Source organism: Rhinoderma darwinii, chromosome 5, assembly GCF_050947455.1.
Source record: "Rhinoderma darwinii isolate aRhiDar2 chromosome 5, aRhiDar2.hap1, whole genome shotgun sequence".
Lineage (NCBI taxonomy): Eukaryota > Metazoa > Chordata > Amphibia > Anura > Rhinodermatidae > Rhinoderma > Rhinoderma darwinii.
The window spans coordinates 228861798-228874241 of record NC_134691.1 but is presented as its reverse complement, the minus strand read 5'-3'; the positions used below and the strand labels follow the sequence as shown (position 1 = coordinate 228874241).

The 12444-nt window shown below is 52.1% G+C and overlaps 1 non-coding gene and 2 pseudogenes across 1 annotated transcript; all 3 read left to right on the top strand.

Moving 5' to 3' along the window:
• The first annotated feature begins 1296 nt into the window (after positions 1–1296).
• LOC142654571 (U2 spliceosomal RNA) lies at positions 1297–1436 on the top strand (annotated as a pseudogene).
• Positions 1437–2800: 1364 nt separating this feature from the next.
• Positions 2801–2987, top strand: LOC142654303 (U2 spliceosomal RNA). Its single transcript, XR_012848988.1, has one exon. It is a non-coding gene; the product is annotated as a U2 spliceosomal RNA (small nuclear RNA).
• A 1285-nt stretch (positions 2988–4272) lies between these two features.
• Positions 4273–4374, top strand: LOC142654522 (U2 spliceosomal RNA; annotated as a pseudogene).
• The last annotated feature ends 8070 nt before the right edge of the window (positions 4375–12444 follow it).

The window sequence follows — 12444 nt, the reverse complement described above, 5'->3', positions numbered from 1 at the left end:
CTTATGTGTTGACTAAAATCAGATTCCAAAAGTGCTATTTGTGTTTGCTATTGTTTTTGTCTTTCTGATGGGATCTCCCCTTTTAATCCCATTATTTCAACACCTGTTGGACAATGCATTTGTACAGTCATGTGTGATAATGAGCTCATTTATTAAATGCAATTAATTAATACATTGCCACCTCTTGTTGTGTGTGTGTCTTCTGTGTTTCTGTGTTTCCGGCATTTCACATTGGAACAGCTCATTCACCTTCCTTGTCTTCTCTCCGCCCTCCCTCCTAGGTAGGTTAAAGAGCTGCACCTGAGCCAGCCACTGATTGATGCAGCACCACAGTCAAATAGCGGAGTGGAGTAGGGGAACAGCAAACAGCCATTAAAGCCGCCCGCCCGCCCGCCTGCCTGCCTGCCTGCCTGCCCGCCACAATGGACCTACCTGTGTACACTACATGGATGTGATGGAATGTACTGTCGTCCCTACATTTCAAGAAGAAGTAAGAATTGCAGTTGCAACAAAGCCTTGCTTGCCTACAAAGAGAGCAGCAATTTGGATTTGTTACTATGTTACCTAGAAGAATAACAAACTGTGCAAGGATGGAGGTTGTAGGAGCAAAGAGAAGTTGTCTGTAAAGTTGGTGGATGCTTATTTTCCATTTTGCAGTCCCTTGTCTCCCTCTTGTGGCCTCCTGGAGGCAAATAAATGTGCAAAAAAAAGACAGCCTGGCGGCCGGCTGTTGCAGTGTTGCCCTCTCAGGCAACACTGAGTGACTGACTGAGCCTCACCGTCTTATATAAAGTTCAGACGGAACTTTGCACGTGTCATAGTGGAGCCCTCAGGATTCCAGAGCCAGCTTTCTGACATCATAATGGGGCCTGCCTCAGAGATAGATAAAAGCCTGGGCCCAGGCAGTGTTGGTCAGTGCTGCTCAGCAGGCAGCACCGGACTGGACTGGATTACAGCTGATACAAGGTGTGAAGGAACAAGGGGTGGCTGTGGGCATGCACTTGCTGCCGCTGCCAGTGTTTATCTGCATGGCAGGAGGGCATTTGGGCGTTGCCAGGAAGGCGTTTTTATGTAGATTCCTCCTCTTTCAGCACTGCATTGTGGTGCAAGCAAAAGAAGCAAATCCTGTGTAGCTTCCTCTCCGGCCTTTATTCACCTCCCTCCCGCTTAGTAGCTGTAAATGTGTGTGAGCCTGCAGGGCCCCATGGAATTGCCTAGGAGTAGGCTGAATCAATCGCTGCAAGGGGTGAACAGCAGTATTAGGCAGGCTCGGTCAACGGCCGGCCCATTCGGGTTATCGCTTCTCGGCCTTTTGGCTAAGATCAAGTGTAGTACTTTAGGGTATTGCCTTGTTTCTTGGTCAGGAGGTGCCCTGGTACCCTTTTCCTTGGCCTGGGGGGATCGTCTCTTTTACAAGAGACTTAACCCCTCTGCTGCTATTGGGGGAGAGGATTAGTCCAGGGCAACGGGGAGCGATCACTTGCCTGGCATTTAGGTGCTGAAGGTATTATCGTTGGAGTTCGTTGGATTTCGTTGGATATCGTTGGCTTTTTTGCGGCAGGATGGAGGAAATCCCTGACTACATGCGGACTCGGAATGCTGTTCGTTTTACGATGGAGGAATCTGGAGGACAAAGCAGGGACTTGGAATTCCTAACAAAGGTACTCTTGCTTGGTCTTTTCCAGTTGGAGAGACAATGGATATTGTCTGTAATGGACTATCCAAGAAGAGGATGCTTCGATGTCACCTTTTGTACGGAGGAAATTTATCTGGACTTTCTGGACACTTTGAAGGAGAAGAAGCAGGATCCAAGACTGGTTGGTGTGATTGTAACACCACACTTTGCTCCTAGCAAAAAGTTGGTGATTGTTAAAATGTTTTCCCCCTATGTGTGTAAAGACGATATTATATGTTTTCTCACTAAGTTCTGTGAGGAGGTGGTGGAGAAGGGTAAGGTCTTTAATCCCTTTGGATTTTGGACAGGCAAATGGAAATTCCTGTGTAAAATTAAGGCAGTTGGAGAGGCTGGAAACTTATTGCTTCCTCCAGCACGCTTTAAAATTGGCAGTGCAAGTGGGAATCTCTATTTTTTTGGAATGGGGATTTTTTGCCATAATTGCAAAGAGTATGGACATGTGAAGGAAAATTGTGGGAAAATATTCTGTACAAAATGTTTCCAAGAAGGTCATATGTACAATGATTGTGAGAAGGGTAAAGTGTGTAACATGTGTAGAGAAGAAGGGCATGTGTTTAAAAATTGTTTAAAGAAAAGCAAAAGTGAAGTAAAGGAGGAGAGTAAGAAGACCGTTAAAAGAAAGGAACAGATAGTTAAAAGAAAGGAAGAGAAAGTTACCTCAGGAAAAGAGGATAAGCCACAGGAAGTGGGAGGAGGATGGAAAAGCGTTGAGGTTAAAAGGAGTGATGAAACAAAAAGGAGAAAAATTGTGGAAAAAAATGTTGTTTCAGATGAAAATAGAGCAGAAAGAGATAAATTAGTAAAAGACATAGAGGAATTAAGAGAGAAAATTAATTTTGAGAAGGTTCGGAGGCGGGTACGAACTTGTCTAAGAGGAGATATATCCGATTTTCTTGAAAGATATAAAGTGCCAACCTGGTTGGCGTGTATTGTAAATTTGGAGTGGGATGGTCAAGATCTTCGAGAACATCTTGTGGATATGGTAGGTGTAATCGCTGTAAGAAATGGTTTGTTTTATTAATTTTACTTACAAAAAAAAGAGAAATAAAAATTATATTTTGGTTTTTCATAATGATGATCAAGTCTTTAAATTTGAAGTTTAAAATTTAACTCGAGACGGATCTGAGTGGAAACCGGATCTGTTCTTATCAGTTTAATATCTGATACGTCCCCTATCTGGGGACCATATATTAAATGGATTTTTAGAACAGGGAGATGGAAATAGAGCTTGCTCTGTCCACTCCACGCATTGACCTGGTATTGCAGTATTTCCAGGACCGGTGCACCCTTCCCTTATGTGTTGACTAAAATCAGATTCCAAAAGTGCTATTTGTGTTTGCTATTGTTTTTGTCTTTCTGATGGGATCTCCCCTTTTAATCCCATTATTTCAACACCTGTTGGACAATGCATTTGTACAGTCATGTGTGATAATGAGCTCATTTATTAAATGCAATTAATTAATACATTGCCACCTCTTGTTGTGTGTGTGTCTTCTGTGTTTCTGTGTTTCCGGCATTTCACATTGGAACAGCTCATTCACCTTCCTTGTCTTCTCTCCGCCCTCCCTCCTAGGTAGGTTAAAGAGCTGCACCTGAGCCAGCCACTGATTGATGCAGCACCACAGTCAAATAGCGGAGTGGAGTAGGGGAACAGCAAACAGCCATTAAAGCCGCCCGCCCGCCCGCCTGCCTGCCCGCCACAATGGACCTACCTGTGTACACTACATGGATGTGATGGAATGTACTGTCGTCCCTACATTTCAAGAAGAAGTAAGAATTGCAGTTGCAACAAAGCCTTGCTTGCCTACAAAGAGAGCAGCAATTTGGATTTGTTACTATGTTACCTAGAAGAATAACAAACTGTGCAAGGATGGAGGTTGTAGGAGCAAAGAGAAGTTGTCTGTAAAGTTGGTGGATGCTTATTTTCCATTTTGCAGTCCCTTGTCTCCCTCTTGTGGCCTCCTGGAGGCAAATAAATGTGCAAAAAAAAGACAGCCTGGCGGCCGGCTGTTGCAGTGTTGCCCTCTCAGGCAACACTGAGTGACTGACTGAGCCTCACCGTCTTATATAAAGTTCAGACGGAACTTTGCACGTGTCATAGTGGAGCCCTCAGGATTCCAGAGCCAGCTTTCTGACATCATAATGGGGCCTGCCTCAGAGATAGATAAAAGCCTGGGCCCAGGCAGTGTTGGTCAGTGCTGCTCAGCAGGCAGCACCGGACTGGACTGGATTACAGCTGATACAAGGTGTGAAGGAACAAGGGGTGGCTGTGGGCATGCACTTGCTGCCGCTGCCAGTGTTTATCTGCATGGCAGGAGGGCATTTGGGCGTTGCCAGGAAGGCGTTTTTATGTAGATTCCTCCTCTTTCAGCACTGCATTGTGGTGCAAGCAAAAGAAGCAAATCCTGTGTAGCTTCCTCTCCGGCCTTTATTCACCTCCCTCCCGCTTAGTAGCTGTAAATGTGTGTGAGCCTGCAGGGCCCCATGGAATTGCCTAGGAGTAGGCTGAATCAATCGCTGCAAGGGGTGAACAGCAGTATTAGGCAGGCTCGGTCAACGGCCGGCCCATTCGGGTTATCGCTTCTCGGCCTTTTGGCTAAGATCAAGTGTAGTATCTGTTCTTATCAGTCCTTGTAAGGATAGATAGCTCGGAGAACCACTGGGGGCTATAAACACTAGCTTAGCGATCCAAGAGCGTTCCAGACGAAGCCGGCGACGAACTGCGGAGAAGAACCAGCGAAGACGACGATCCAGAAGGGAGAAGCCGCCATCGGGGAAGAAGCTCCGGGAGATCGCTGCCGGGAAGAAGGAGAACTGCGACAGAGACCTTCGGAGAAGAGCCGCTGCTGAAGGGGATCTTTGAAGAAGCTCGGCCGCAGAAGAAGCTCGACGAGGAACCGCTGCGGAAGAAATTTCGTGGAAGAACCTCGGCCAGCAAGGAGAAGATTTGCATAGCTCCGCCCCCTTCGGGAAAGAGCTATCGAAGATCCTCCCCAAGCGACAGGAACAGCTGGAAGAAGCCATGGCCTCAACCAGCAACCCTGCCACCCAGAAGGAGAAGGCTGATGGACCAGGTGAGCCGGCCCAGGCCAGGACATCTCCTCCTGAAGCCTCCTCAAGCGGACAGGCCACCAGGAAGCCGAACCAGGCTGCTCCAACCCTGGAGCCCTGGATGAAGCAGACGGTGGCCCTGAAGCTGAAGGAGGTGGACGGGAGAGTGCCGGACATGACGGAAGAAGTGTTCTGCCAGAAGATGCTCCTGGACCAGGGCTTCGCTAAGCCGGAGACCATCAGCATCCAGGCCTTCATGACCGGGATGTTCTTCGTGACCTTCGCTTCGATCAACATCTGCAGAAGGTACTGGGAGATGGTGAAAGCGGCGAGGCCTGAATCCCCTTTCTCTCGCTTTGTGGGCAACTGCCCTGTCCAAAGAGAGGAAAGGCGGGTGACGGTCTCAATGCGGAACCCACACACCCCCGGCAAAGACATCACCACGCTCCTGAAGCGGTTCTGCACAGTGGTGAGGGAACCCACCCACATCCTGAACGGACTCGGCTTCTGGACTGGCAAGTGGTCGGTAATCGTCCGACTCAACAAGGATTCAAGCGCGGAAGACGGCCTCCAGCACCTGCCCCAGTCATTCTCGCTGGGCAACTCCTACGGCCTCATCTACTACCCGGACATGCCGCAGATCTGCAGGAGATGCAGCAAGAAGGGTCATTCGATGAAGGACTGCAAGGAGGACGCCTGCAAGAACTGCCGGGTAACAGGACACGAGACCAAAGACTGCCCGAAACGGACAATGTGCAACCTCTGCGGACAAGCAGCCCACTCTTACAAGGACTGCCCGAAGAGGGATCGATCCTGGGCAACTGTAGCAGCGAAAGCTCCAGCCAGAGGGAACCCCGCCCCAGCCAGAGCTCCAGCGGCACAGAAGACCGGGAAAAAGAAGGATGGTAAGAAGACGACAGTCCCTCCCCCCCCTCTCCCGGCCCTCCCTCGCCCTACCCTTCCCACCCTCCCTCGCCCGGCCCTCCCCACCCCCCCGTCCCCAACCCCTGTCACCCCCACTGAGGCTCTCACCTTCTCCTACCCACCCATCTCAGTGGTCCTGTCACCTGCACCCCTCCCAACCCAGCCTCCCTTCTCCCCAGCTCCAGCAGCACTAACATCTTCCCCTCCAGCTGCTGGAGTCCTCTCCCTGGAGGATTTTCCCCCTCTTGTCTCCTCAGGTGCCATCCAGAGGAAGAGAAAGGTGAGGGACAGCCCAGCTGCTGAGTCCTCAAAGCGACAAGTCGTGGAAATCTGCGAAGATTCCCTTGCGCAGCAGGAGGAAATGGAGCAGATGGTGGAGGAACTCGTGTCTGAACCTGAGGTCATCGACTTCACAACAGACATCCAGGTGGCTACAATCCTGGAACAGTTTTTGTCAGAGGGCCTGCTGGATCTTTCGGACCCGCCAGGAGAGGAGGATCCGCCCGACCGGACTGGTAACTAAGGTGTATCGTTTGCACTAACCTTCTTTATTCTCCCCCATGGCTGCTAAACTTAACATCTTTAGCCTCAATGTGAGGAGTGTTAGAGATAGGACTAGATGTCAGATGGTGCTAACTTTTCTTTCCAAGCAGTCGAGTGATGTATTTATGCTGCAGGAATGTACTCTCCCCTCTTCCAGGTCATACCATCATCTGGCCAGGCAGTGGACCCATGGCCCGTCCTACTGGTCTGGTGGGGGCGACTGTAAGTCTGCAGGGGTTGCCATCCTGATTAGGGGAAGCGTATTTACTGTTGACTCTGTCCAGGAGCTCGCCTGCGGCCGCTTGTTGGTCGTAGACGGTTCCTGGGCAGGAGAGCCGATTAGGCTCATCAACGTGTACGCTCCCCCTATGAAGGCTGAGCGCCTGGAACTATTCCAGACCCTGCGGACCCAGCTCGCCACCACTAGGGCAGTGGTGATGGCCGGGGACTTCAACTGCCCCATCGAAGAGGATGGACGAAGTTCCGGCACTTCAATCAAACTGGATGTCAGTTCCAAACTGCTTATCGAGATGGTAACCGAAGCATCCTTGCAGGACGTTGTGGGCTCCATGGGGATTGGCTCTGTGAACTATTCATGGAGCCGACCCGATGGCTCACTTCGTTCTCGGATTGACTTTGTGTTCACCTCCCGGGCAGTCAAGCAGCATGGGCACTCCATGGTCCCCTGCTTCTTCTCTGACCACAGGGCCATTCTCTTCCAGGGTGCCATCGGCCACGGTTTTCCTCCCGGCCCTGGCTCCTGGAAGCTGAATTGTGCCCTGCTGGAAAGAGAGGAGGTACTGGCGGAACTTAGAGACGCCTATATTGTTTGGAGGAATGATAAAGTTTTCTTTGACAAAACCTGTGACTGGTGGGAATATGTTAAAGTTGAATTTCGTTGTTTCTTTCAGGCAAAAAGTCGTCAACAGGCGTGTGAGAGGAAGAGAGACTTCAGAGAGATGCAGCGTCAGCTGCGATCCCTGCAAGACCTCCTTCAATGCGGCTGGGACGTCAGGAAGGAGCTGGAGGAAGCCAAAAAGGGCCTGAAAAGGCACTTTGAGGAGGAATCCAAGCGAATTGTCTTTCGTTCCAAGGTGGAGAACCTGGAGAAGGGTGAGAAATGTAACTCGTTCTTTTTCAGGAAACTCCATGCCGGCCACACGCCCCTGAAGGAACTTCGAGATGAGACCGGAAACATGCATTCTGGGAAGAAGGAGGTGATGGGAGTCGTCACAGACTACTACCGAAGCCTCTACTCCCGGAAAACCACTGACCCCGAAGCCGCCGATAAATTCCTGTCAGGTATCACTAATCATCTTGATCCTGCAGGTACGGAGGCTATGGATGTACCCCTGACGGTGGAGGAACTGCTCTCTGCCGCTAAATCCTTCAGACCCGGCAGGACCCCGGGCAGTGATGGTCTCCCAGCAGAGCTCTATGTAGCGCTGGGGGACTTGATCAGTCCGGACCTGCTGGAGCTCTATGAGGAGATGGTGGTGGAGGGTAGAATGCCACCGTCCTTGAGAGAAGGCATGATCACGATCTTGTATAAGCGGAAGGGGGAGAGATGTGACCTGAAAAACTGGCGTCCCATCTCTCTCCTGAACGTGGACTACAAGATCCTCGCCAAAGTATTGGCCAACAGACTGAAGGTTGTCATCGGACAGATCATCGGATCGGACCAAACCTGCGGCATTCCTGGCCGTAGGGTGGCCGACAGTCTTGCCCTGGTGAGGGACACGGTGCATTACATGCAAAGCCGCCGTACACACGCGGCCCTGGTCAGTCTGGATCAGGAGAAGGCTTTTGACCGGGTCTCTCACGAATTCATGGGTAAGGCTCTGCGTAGGCTGCGGCTTGGCAGGTTGTTCTGTTTGTATGTTAACCTGATGTATTGCGACATTTACAGCTCGGTGCTGGTGAACGGCTGGAAGACTGACCCCTTTCCTGTATCGTCGGGGGTTAGACAAGGCTGTCCTCTTTCACCTCTCCTTTTTGTTTGTGTTATAGAGCTCTTCGCAGAGGCTATCCGGCAGAATGGAGAGATCAGAGGGATCACCGCACCAGGTCCAGGACACTTCGAGGTCAAATGCTCGCTGTACATGGACGACGTGACCGTCTTCTGCGCTGACCAGAGTTCGGTGACTGCACTCGTCCAGACCTGTGAGGAGTTCGGACGCGCTTCAGGGGCAAAAGTCAACTGCGGGAAGTCGGAAGCCATGCTCTTCGGAAAGTGGTACCTGCCTTCTCCTGCCTCCCTCCCGTTTACTATCAAGCCGGACTTCATCAAAATTCTGGGAGTATGGTTCGGTAAGGAAGGTGCAGCCCTAAAGTCGTGGGAAGAACGCTTGGCCAAAGTCAACCAAAGGATCGGACTGTGGAGCCTCAGACAACTCACTATTGAGGGCAAAGCAATGGTCCTGCGTAACGAAGTCTTGCCTGTGCTACAATACACTGCACAGGCATGGCCCCCTCTTGCCACCGTCTCGAGGGCCATTACCAGGACTGTGTTTCGCTTCATCTGGGGCTCGAAAATGGACAGAGTAAAGCGGACTGTTATGTACAAGGAGCCCCGCAAAGGTGGGAAGGGTATACCCGACATTCCCACTCTGCTGCGGATCGCTTTTGTATGTGACTGTGTTCGTAGGACTCTGAGGACAGCAAACGGCTCTGCGGGCAAGGCCATGTCCCGCTACTTCCTCCTTCCCCTCTGGCGAGGTTTTGGCTGGGACAAGTGGGACAGCTCCTTCCCTTACAACTGGCACGCTCCCTGGTTCTACGGAGATGTCGTCCGGTTCGTGAGGGAGCATCAACTGGAGGGTCTTAAGCCCGACTTGTGGAAACCTAAGACGATCCACAAGCACATCAGAGCAAAGGACTCACTGGAGTCTGTTCCAGGGCTTCATGCCGACACGTTGGAGACTGTTTGGACTAACGTGTCATCTGGCAGGTTGACCAACGGGCACAAGGACATTTCATGGATGGCCATCCAGGGAGGACTGCCTCTCAGGTCATTCATGCATGCCCGCAACCTGTGCAAGACCCGGTACTGCCCCAGGTGCCCCTTCACGGAGGAAACATCTTTGCACATTTTCTGGCAGTGCCCCTTTGCACAGGGTCTGTTGAAAGCCTTGGAACATGAACTCAAGGACTCAGTACCCAGGAACAGACTGTCGTACCGCTCGGTACTTTATGGACTATTTCCTGGGAATACCACGGATGGAGCAATCCAGGAAGCCTGGCGCCTTATGAACTGCTTTAAGGACGCTATATGGTTTGCCAGGAACCGTCTGATTTTGCGGAGAGAGAGTGTGTCCGTCCAGGACTGCCGCAGGCTGATCCACAGCCTGCTCAGAGACTATTCCACCTGGGACAGCCCGGACGTCGATGAGGAAGAGGACTGATACTCCCCTTCCCCCCACTCTCCCTTCTTGTGTGTTGTCTTTCAATAAAGCTTCGGGCCTGTGATTTCCCCCTTCCCTATCCCCTCCTACCCACTCCCCTATCCCATCACTTGTCTGTAATGCTTTGTTGTTTGGCTTTAGTGAATGCAAGAATGTTAGTGTAGCATGTGGTGTAATGTATAGCATAGGCTAGCCTGTACTGTGTATTATACTGTCATGTTATGTTTGACGACTGTTATTATTTATTATTTGCTGCTTCATGGCTTGCGCTGCGTCGCAGTAATGTTTGTATGATGACGATTGATTGTCAATAAAGCATTTTTCAATCAAAAATCTGTTCTTATCAGTCCTTGTAAGGATAGATAGCTCGGAGAACCACTGGGGGCTATAAACACTAGCTTAGCGATCCAAGAGCGTTCCAGACGAAGCCGGCGACGAACTGCGGAGAAGAACCAGCGAAGACGACGATCCAGAAGGGAGAAGCCGCCATCGGGGAAGAAGCTCCGGGAGATCGCTGCCGGGAAGAAGAAGGAGAACTGCGACAGAGACCTTCGGAGAAGAGCCGCTGCTGAAGGGGATCTTTGAAGAAGCTCGGCCGCAGAAGAAGCTCGACGAGGAACCGCTGCGGAAGAAATTTCGTGGAAGAACCTCGGCCAGCAAGGAGAAGATTTGCATAGCTCCGCCCCCTTCGGGAAAGAGCTATCGAAGATCCTCCCCAAGCGACAGGAACAGCTGGAAGAAGCCATGGCCTCAACCAGCAACCCTGCCACCCAGAAGAAGAAGGCTGATGGACCAGGTGAGCCGGCCCAGGCCAGGACATCTCCTCCTGAAGCCTCCTCAAGCCAACAGGCCACCAGGAAGCCGAACCAGGCTGCTCCAACCCTGGAGCCCTGGATGAAGCAGACGGTGGCCCTGAAGCTGAAGGAGGTGGACGGGAGAGTGCCGGACATGACGGAAGAAGTGTTCTGCCAGAAGATGCTCCTGGACCAGGGCTTCGCTAAGCCGGAGACCATCAGCATCCAGGCCTTCATGACCGGGATGTTCTTCGTGACCTTCGCTTCGATCAACATCTGCAGAAGGTACTGGGAGATGGTGAAAGCGGCGAGGCCTGAATCCCCTTTCTCTCGCTTTGTGGGCAACTGCCCTGTCCAAAGAGAGGAAAGGCGGGTGACGGTCTCAATGCGGAACCCACACACCCCCGGCAAAGACATCACCACGCTCCTGAAGCGGTTCTGCACAGTGGTGAGGGAACCCACCCACATCCTGAACGGACTCGGCTTCTGGACTGGCAAGTGGTCGGTAATCGTCCGACTGAACAAGGATTCCAGCGCGGAAGACGGCCTCCAACACCTGCCCCAGTCATTCTCGCTGGGCAACTCCTACGGCCTCATCTACTACCCGGACATGCCGCAGATCTGCAGGAGATGCAGCAAGAAGGGTCATTCGGTGAAGGACTGCAAGGAGGACGCCTGCAAGAACTGCCGGGTAACAGGACACGAGACCAAAGACTGCCCGAAACGGACAATGTGCAACCTCTGCGGACAAGCAGCCCACTCCTACAAGGACTGCCCGAAGAGGGATCGATCCTGGGCAACTGTAGCGGCGAAAGCTCCGGCCAGAGGGAACCCCGCCCCAGCCAGAGCTCCAGCGGCGCAGAAGACCGGGAATAAGAAGGATGGTAAGAAGACGACAGTCCCTCCCCCCCGTCTCCCGGCCCTCCCTCGCCCTACCCTTCCCACCCTCCCTCGCCCGGCCCTCCCCACCCCCCCGTCCCCAACCCCTGTCACCCCCACTGAGGCTCTCACCTTCTCCTACCCACCCATCTCAGTGGTCCTGTCACCTGCACCTCTCCCAACCCAGCCTCCCTTCTCCCCAGCTCCAGCAGCACTAACATCTTCCCCTCCAGCTGCTGGAGTCCTCTCCCTGGAGGTTTTTCCCCCTCTTGTCTCCTCAGGTGCCATCCAGAGGAAGAGAAAGGTGAGGGACAGCCCAGCTGCTGAGTCCTCAAAGCGACAAGTCGTGGAAATCTGCGAAGATTCCCTTGCGCAGCAGGAGGAAATGGAGCAGATGGTGGAGGAACTCGTGTCTGAACCTGAGGTCATCGACTTCACAACAGACATCCAGGTGGCTACAATCCTGGAACAATTTTTGTCAGAAGGCCTGCTGGATCTTTCGGACCCGCCAGGAGAGGAGGATCCGCCCGACCGGACTGGTAACTAAGGTGTATCGTTTGCACTAACCTTCTTTATTCTCCCCCATGGCTGCTAAACTTAACATCTTTAGCCTCAATGTGAGGAGTGTTAGAGATAGGACTAGATGTCAGATGGTGCTAACTTTTCTTTCCAAGCAGTCGAGTGATGTATTTATGCTGCAGGAATGTACTCTCCCCTCTTCCAGGTCATACCATCATCTGGCCAGGCAGTGGACCCATGGCCCGTCCTACTGGTCTGGTGGGGGCGACTGTAAGTCTGCAGGGGTTGCCATCCTGATTAGGGGAAGCGTATTTACTGTTGACTCTGTCCAGGAGCTCGCCTGCGGCCGCTTGTTGGTCGTAGACGGTTCCTGGGCAGGAGAGCCGATTAGGCTCATCAACGTGTACGCTCCCCCTATGAAGGCTGAGCGCCTGGAACTATTCCAGACCCTGCGGACCCAGCTCGCCACCACTAGGGCAGTGGTGATGGCCGGGGACTTCAACTGCCCCATCGAAGAGGATGGACGAAGTTCCGGCACTTCAATCAAACTGGATGTCAGTTCCAAACTGCTTATCGAGATGGTAACCGAAGCATCCTTGCAGGACGTTGTGGGCTCCATGGGGATTGGCTCTGT